Genomic DNA, 8,743 nt, shown 5'->3' with positions numbered 1-8,743 from the left:
GATTTTCAGGTTCTTCCAATCCAAACATTCCAAAATTCTCTGATTTGGTAAAACCATGGAGCTCTTGGTTAACAAAACCACTCGAGCTTTCCTCTGTTTTTCCCACTTTTCCACCCAAGCTCTCCCATCTCTTTAGCACTGTCACTTCTAATCCGATCCCCTGGAGCGTTTATTTTCAGCAGGGTAAATATTGATGTAAATATGATGCACACATGCAAGCCAAAACAGGAAAGGAGCCTAAATTGGGAGGGAATATTTAGGTAGGGACTGGATGTGTAAAGATTTAATGAACATGCAGAATTTGGAATGATTTCTTTCACAGTGAGAGAAATCCAAGTGCACAGCCAGTGCAAAACACTTATTTTGTGGGACCCTGCTCAGAGAGAAAATGATATTCAGCCCTTACTTAGAGCATTTAGAAGGTAAATATTGATTTTTTTTGCCCTGCAGGCCTCACTGTTATTTCTGAAATTTATGACACAGCTGATTCATGAACTTTAAAATATTTTTGTTTGTATTTCAGAATTAACATTTGGCTGTTGGTGGCTGACTCCTAATTAAAATGTTGTCTCTAAATGCCATTAAGAATATTAATAATTAAAGGAACAGCTGGAGTTGCAGTGTAATGAGTTCTAGCAAGGATTTGGCTGCAATGCAGAATGAAGACAATGCAGTGGAGGGGGATCCCTGATTGATATTTTATTCAGAATTTATGTTCATTTCTATCCACAAAACAGACTATTTCACATTAATGCACCCTTGACACCAGAAGGGATTTTTCTCTGTTCTGAGAGAACAAAATGCTGGTTTTATTCGAGAATAAAAACTGGTTTAGAAGGTCTAAAGAAGGTCGGGCTGTGACAATGTGACATCCTTTGGGTGGGGGACACAGCCGCTGGTGCCATTGCTGCGGGGCTGCCGGGGAGGGGAGACACAAAACTGGGCTGAATTAAAGGCTGAGCCCACAGCGAGCCCCTGCTCCGACTGCAGAAATTTCAATTTCAACCTGGAAAACTGCGAGCTGTGCTCAAGGGCAGGGCGTGGTCAGGGGAGAGAATCAGCTGGGAGAGGAATCACTGAGCCCCCGGATGGTTTGGGATGGAGGGGACCTTAAAGATCATCGAGTTCCTATCCCCAGATTAAAACCAAATCATATTTTCAGGCAGTATTAAGGAACTGGAATGATATTTGCAGCCAGTGGTTTGGATTTATAAACCTTTGTCTCCCGCAGCAGAGAGTGATGTTAAATGGGATATTTCTCATGGTATATTTCTCATTTCAGCCAAGGAAAAGCGCCTGAAACTCAGGAATTGGCCGATTTCCACTTTCACACAGGGATGTTGTGGACACACGTGGAATTCTGTACCAGGGCTCATCCATTCCTCGCATTCCCTGCCAGTTTAGGGGGAAATCAGGATCCCACCTCAGATGCGAGCCCAGGAGGCAGCTCTGGGCTGGGGGAAGCAATTCCAGCCCGTTCCCATCCCACAGGTCTCCTTTCCATCATCAAGGGCTCAGGTGGCTCCGTGATTGTGCCTCGGCTGGGCGAAGTTTGCAGCCAAATCGCTGCCAATTAATGGGCTCTGTTAAGTGGCACTGTTGGGAAACATTTCCATTTGTCAGCTGAGTGTCCACGTGCTTTGATTAACGCGGAAAACAAAACAAATATCAGGGCAGAGCATCCCTGCTGCGCTTGCCTGGCTGATTTTTCATCCATCTCCCCTGGAATCAAGTGCCATAAATTTCCCAAGGAGGTAATTGGAATGTTGTTTCCATTTAATCCTGCCATGATTTTTAACCTTGACATGAAGTTTCTTGACGGTGTTTTCCACCCCCACCTTCTCTTTTTTTTTTTTTCCTGTTGGTTTTTCTTAATTGCTTGTCTTGGCAGCAGGACATTTCAGCTGCCCCAGTGCAATCTCCAGTTCCCTCTGGGAACGTTCCAGCAGAGCTTTCTGCAGAGTCAGCCATTCTGAAAATAAAGCAGATCCTGAGGTTGACACGGGAGGAGCGTGCCTGGAGGTCACATTGGAAGGGGTTTTTTTTTGTTCTCTGCATGTAGGAAGGACAAAGTTGCCTTGAAATTCTGAATCCTTCCCTGTGTGCCTTGAAAAGAAAATTATCTTAAAGAATTGCTTGGTTATTTGAGTCTAATTTTTGTTTAAGTGATAATAGGGGATGGTAATAGGGATAGTGATAATAATAACCTTGTGGAATAATCAAATGTTTCACCTTAAATCCTGAATTTTATGTGAAGAAGAAATGCTTTTATCCTATTTGGATACATTAAATCACTCTAGTGAAAATAACCCTTTAATAATGGTGAGCACCCAGGGCTGGCTCCCTGCAGGGGAGGATCATTCCCTCCCATGGGGATAACTCCCTGCCTGGGCCAGATGGTGAAACTCTGAGCTTTGGTTTCCTAGGATTTCCCTCTGCAGGCTCTGCAGATCAGAACTCCTCTGTTGTGTGTTTAACTTAAATACAGTAATAATAAAATCATTATTGAATCCCCAATATTTACCTGCAGATATATCAGCTCCCAAGATTTCCCTGATCTCACAGCAAATAAATCCATCCTTGCACCTCCCTGGGGTTACTGGTTGGAAAATAACTCTCATGCTGGGGTTCCTTTTCCTTTTCCCTTTCCCTCCCCCCTCACTGTAGCTTTTGGGTGGATTTTAGCCATTTTTAGAGCAGCTCCAGAAACCTTTCCAGACATTTCTTTTGTCCAAGAAAATTTCCTGCTGGTATAGGAATTTCCCCCCTTTTCTGACGCCAGCAGCAGCTCGGGGGTTGTTTCATGGATGGCTGCAAAGGTCACACAGGGCCCTGCTGCAGGTCAGCAATTCCCAGGAAAGCTGAGCCTATGGAAAAAATCCTCATGTCCTGGGCCTGCAGGTGAACACAACACCCAGCAGAGCCCAGCTCTGCACTTCTGCCTGGCCAAGGAAAGGATTCCCAAAGGTCAGTGGGAATAGCTCTGAATCCAGCCTGGAGAGCAGTGAGAGCTTCGCTGCTCCTGGCCACATTCACTCACAGTCCTAAAATCCAGGCACAGCCCCAAATTCGCACACAATCCCAAATTCACACTCAACCCCAAATCCAGCCCTTTCCTATCCTCAGTTTAAAGCCTCCAAACATGAGTTTAGTTTAAATAAACCCTTTTTATTTCCCTGTTCCTATAAGTGCCCCAGAAAATCCTGGGATATGGTGGGTGGTGCTTTCCCAAACTGAACCCTCCTCACTGTGGCCAGGTATTCAAAACCATCTAAATGATTAAATACCATATAAATATTCTGATTCATCCCAGCTCCTTTGATTTGGATTTTGTAAGACTTTAGTATTTTGTTTTTGGCTAAAATAGGACACTTCTTCTTACTGTTCACAAAATAATCCCCATACACTTTGAATTATTAATTCTTCTTTGTGTCCTTTCAAGTTCCTTCCTCAAGAAGGGTTGAATATATTTATTTTTCAGGAGGTTCTGTTCCCACCTGCTCAGGGGTTTAATACAAATTCCTTGTCTGGCCTTGCAGATTGCATTAAGCAGTCTGGGGCTGATGGACTCTTTAATAAAGTGAGTATCAGAGGCAGATTTGATAAAAGACATGTCACTGCTAACGATGCTTAACGAAAATAAAAGCTTTGGGGTTTGGTGTCCTGCCCATCCAGTTAAGTGGGATTGTATTTATTGGCCATCAGGCAGGTCCACACAAGCTCAGGCAGAAAATGGAATTTAAGTGTTCCAGTAAAAATAGAAAACAGGCTGGGGGACAAACAGGGATTGTGAAGGGCACATAAATCCATGCAATTATTGCTCCAGTGGGGATGGGCTGGGGGTGGATGTGGCCAGGCAAGGAACAAATGGGTGCTGCAGATATTCCTGAGGCTGGCTGAAGGTTTGATGTGTCACAAAATCCTGGTGTTTCCCCAGTGCTCCTTACCTGATTCTGGGGAAATGTGGATGCTGGACATGGATTTTCCCTCTTCTCCTGAGGTTTTCCTGGCTGAGCAATCCCTGTGACACAGGTCCCTCCTGCAAGCACTTCCACCCTCCAGCAAACCCCAGAGCTTCTCTCTGTGCTCTGCACTGTCCCTGCACAAACAGGAATTGAAATCCATCCACAAAGCACCTCTGAATCTCTCAATCCCTGCGGATGCACAGCACTCTCAAGTACAGAGCAATACTGTGATTTCCAAGAGAAATGGGTTTGTTATTCCATGGGTTTATTCCCTGAGCAGAGACAGCAGAATTCCTTCCCAATATCCCATCCAGCCCTGCCCTCTGGCAGTGGGAGCCATTCCCTGTGTCCTGTCCCTCCATCCCGTGTCCCCAGACCCTCTCCAGGGAATTCTGGAATGGTTTGGGTGGAAAGGGAACTTAAATCCCATCCAGTGCCATGGCAGGGACACGTCCCACTGTCCCAGCCTGTTCCAACCTGGCCTTGGACACCTCCAGGGATCCAGGGGCAGCCCCAGCTCCTCTGGGAATTCCATCCCAGCCTCTCCCCACCCTCCCAGCCAGGGATTCCTTCCCAATATCCCACCTAACCTTGCCATCTAGCAGTGGGAGCCATTCCCTGTGTCCTGTCCCTCCATCCCTTGTCCCCAGCCCCTCTCCAGCTCTCCTGGAGCCCCTCCAGGCCCTGCAAGGGGCTCTGAGCTCTCCCTGGAGCTTCTCCTCTCCAGGGGAACATTCCCAGCTCTCCCAGCCCGGCTCCAGCCCTTCCTGACAGGGATTTGGGTCAGGCCAGCCATGGGTGAGCGCTGCTCCGGGGCTGGGTGGATCTGCAGAGCCCGGCTGGAGTTGTTGGAGGTGCCCTCCTGGGAAAACAAAATGGGAACAGGGATCGCTCCTTCCCAAACCCACAGTGGCAGGAGAGGCAGCACCTCCCACCTCATTTTGGGAGTCAGGCTGGCCCAAGCCCTCAGCTCTTTCCTGAGCCTCCCACTCCCTGCAGGTCCTGAGGTGTGATTTGTACAAAATCTCTGCTCAACCTGTCAAACCCCTTCTGAGCAAAAACCTCAACGTGAGAGACACCCCAAAAATCCCATCCTGCCTTCCCTGAGGAGCTATGAGGCAGAAAGCCAGCAGTGGCTGGATATCCCCACCTTCCCTCACCCTCAGCAGGGCTTCCTCATGGCTTTATTTTGGGTGGAGAGAGGCCCATGAATTTTTTAAACCAATATTGAAGCTTCTCTTCCCCTCTTGCATGCCGCAAGGGGCTCTGCAGATGGGCAGGAGATGCAGATACCGAACTGCTGCTTTTTGATTTTTTTCTTCTCTCCCTCCTCTTTTCCACTTGGGCATAATTTGGAATGTCTTTCACAAACGTCTGTGCTACCAGGCAAGTTTTAAATAAGTGATGAGGAGGCCCCAATCTTCTAATGGTGGCAGTGGTTAAGGAAAAACTCCAAACGTGGGTCAGGGCGGCTTTTAAGGCAAGGAAATGGGACATGAATAAGGAATAGGTAGGAAATGTGATCATTCAAGGGAAACCAAACCCGTGGTGTTGGTGGGAATTGGAGCTCTGCTCATTTTGGTCTCCACTCAAGTTAAATTTAAAGAGTTCTGGGTCAGGTTTTATCCGTGAGAGAGGGAAGTCTGGCTGCTGCTTTGTGGTGTCTGGATGGATTTAGTGATAAATGCAGCATTAAATCCCCCTCCCTTCCCATTCCCCATGGGCTTTGTCCTGCCCAGACCCACAGGAATGAAATTCAGGAATAAAACTACTTTAGGCACAGGGATGTTAGCCCAGGACAAACTGTGGCTCAGAAGCTCCTGAAGGAGGATGCAGCTCACCCAGGCTCCTGATGTGTCCTAAATCCAACTGCTGGACACCCCAAAAACTGGGATCCAATGGTTTTCCTTCATTTTATTTCAGCCAAAAGAGGGGGAGTTGCTCCAGCAGGCTACCTGAGGTTCCCTGTCCTCATTTGCAGCTCTCTTGCTGCCTGTGCTCTGCAGTGGGTGATGAATATTTCAGGATTCTCTTCCATCCGCCTGCAGCACACAGCTGATTCCAGCATGAAAAATTCAACCTCGAGCTGGGCTGGTGGGGACGAGCCAGGCCTGGGCTCCCACGGAGGCTCCTCTTCTCACGAGCAGCAGCACCAGAGGAAACGGCCTCAACTTGTGCCACTTGTGCCATTTTTTAGGGGAAAACTCATGGTGGGAAGGTTTGCCCAGCCCTAGCAGCGGAGCCGCCATTCCCAGAGGGATTTAAATCCTGTGGATGTGGCACTGGCTTGACACTGCTGGGGATGGTTGGACTCGATGGGTTTTGAGGGCTTTTCCAGCCTCAGGGATTTTATAATTTTCCCTCTTTGCCCCTTTTTTGGGGCTGGGCTCTGCAGGGTCCTTGGAGCTCTGTAGGTTCCTGGTTTTCCTTTGCAGGGATCTCTTTGGGGTGGTCAAAGATAATCCCAGCAAGGCAGTAGTTACTGGGTGAGAGCTGTGGACATCAGGGGAGATTGATAAATGTGCTTTAGTGGTGCTCCTGCTCCTTCTTGCTGTTACCACCTCAAATCCACCACCACGGGCCTGTTCCATGGAATCACTGAGTTACTGAGGCTGGAAAACACCTCCAGGGTCTGGCCAAATCCCACCAGGCCCATGACCCACATCCCACCCCAGAGACTGTCACTGCCCAGGGAAGGGAGTGGGGACCCCCCCAGAACAGGGATTAAATGAATCAACCCCCAAAAAAAGGGCTGAGCATCCCCTCTGCAGCCAGAGTGAGGGTGCAGGGATTTGGGACACTCCAAGCTGAATCCCGGGAAACTGAGGCTGGGATGGAGTTCCAGATTCAGGTGAGTGAGCTGAACATGCTGGGGGGGTGGAAAATGCTGGATTCCTATGCAAATCCAGGCCTTGCTCGCAGCTGCCGAGGACTGGGAGTGCTGGAATGTAGGAGGCGCTGCTCCCACCTTGGAAAAGGGATTGTGGCCTTGGGATGTGGCTCCATGAGAAATGTCCCATGGGCAGGGGGCAGTTCCTGCTGTTCCCAGGTGTGTTTGGGGAGGGAAGGTGTCCTGAAGGGTGGGAATCATGTCCTGGAGGGCAGGAATTGTGTCCTGGAGGTGGGAATTGCATCCTGAAGGGAATCGTGTCCAGACCAGTACTCCACTGGGAGACCCCAGCACGAGGAATTCTCTGTTAAATCACCTCATGCTCTGAAGCTCCATCACACTATGGAGCTGGGCAGAAGGGATTTTTGGGGTGACCTAACTGAGAAGCATGGTCAGGAATTCTCAGCAGTGCATCACCATGATGCCTTTCCCACTGCTGGCATCCAGGGATGTGCCTCTCCATGATGGCTGCAAAATGGAACATGGAAAACACATTACTGCAGTGCACTCCAGGACAGGTAAAAATAGATCCCTGCTGTGGAGCAGCTTATCCCTGTCTCCGTGTAAGAACAGCTGTAAAAGGGATGTTTTGTGTGGCTGCAGCCCCAAGCAAACAAACTTGAGCTCCACCCTCACGTGTTCTGGCTGGAAAACTCCTCCGGGCTTACCCAGCACTTTTTTTTTCCCCTGCTGGAGGAACAGTTTTTTGCCTCCATTTCCAAATCCCTGCTGGAATTGTGTAGGGTTTATCATTTCTCGTGTTACATGGGGCTGAACACTCAGATCTGTTTTGTCAGGGTGTGACCCAGGGTCCCCCCTCCTCCCAGGGCTGTGGCTCAGCCCAGCCCCATGGAAACCACTTTCCCTTCCCTAATGGCTCCTGCAGACACATCCATCAATATTTCAGCCTCTACAATTTCACCCTGAGACCTTCTAAAGGCCAGGGCCATGCTTTTTGTGGAATTATTTATGGATCTTGTGTCAGGAGCAGCTTGTTAATCTCTGCCACTTTCCTGAGGGTGGCTTTAGAGGGGTGCAGGGACCCGGAGAAATCTTGTTTTCTCAGCCCCAGAGGAGGGTGAGAAGCATCAGCAATGCCATCCTTGGGAAATTATCATTAAACGGATGATTAATGGCAATTCTCAGCCGTTATTAAAGGAATTCAAGTGGCTGAGGTTCAGGTTTCAGCACAGGGTGGGATTCTTGGGGTGTCTGTGCTGCGCCAGGAGTTGGTTGATGATCCTGGTGGGTCCTTTCCAAGCCAGGATATTCCATGATTCTCTGGTTACTGATAGAATTATTGCTGATATTATTATTACTGATACTATTATTACTGATGTTATTATTACTGGTATTATTATTACTGATACTATTATTAGTGATGCTATTAGCCAGTGGCACAGGCTGGCATGGTTAGAACCAGTTTTTGGCAGCATTGGGCACTGTTCAGCCCAGTTTGATGGCAGACAACCAGCAAGGTGTGAGTTCAGGGACCAGCAGCTGGAAAACCCTCACTGGAAGTTTTCCCTGTGAATTTTCCCAGCAGTGGGTTCACCTTTTATCTGATGATTTATCATCACCTTTTATATGATGATTTATGTGATTTATGATTTATGCATTGCTACAAGGCTACAGAAAATCTGCTGGCACAGGGAAGCAAAATCCTTAATTTCATGTTCCCTGTGACATTAATTATTCACCTGGACAAGGCTTTGGTTAAAACCTGACTTGGTTAGAACTGGCTCTTGCTGTGAGGAGCTCTGAGCCTGCTCTGGCTGTGGAATCACATTTGGTTGGGATCAGATTTTCCCCTGTCTGGTGCCTCCGTGCCGGCAGACCCGACGTTCCCGTGTTCCAGCTGTCGCCGTCCCTGGCCACAGCCCAAGGT

Source organism: Cyanistes caeruleus, chromosome 29, assembly GCF_971803275.1.
Source record: "Cyanistes caeruleus chromosome 29, bCyaCae1.hap1.1, whole genome shotgun sequence".
NCBI lineage: Eukaryota > Metazoa > Chordata > Aves > Passeriformes > Paridae > Cyanistes > Cyanistes caeruleus.
The sequence above is the reverse complement of the archived record's forward strand: the minus strand, read 5'-3'. Positions refer to the sequence as shown.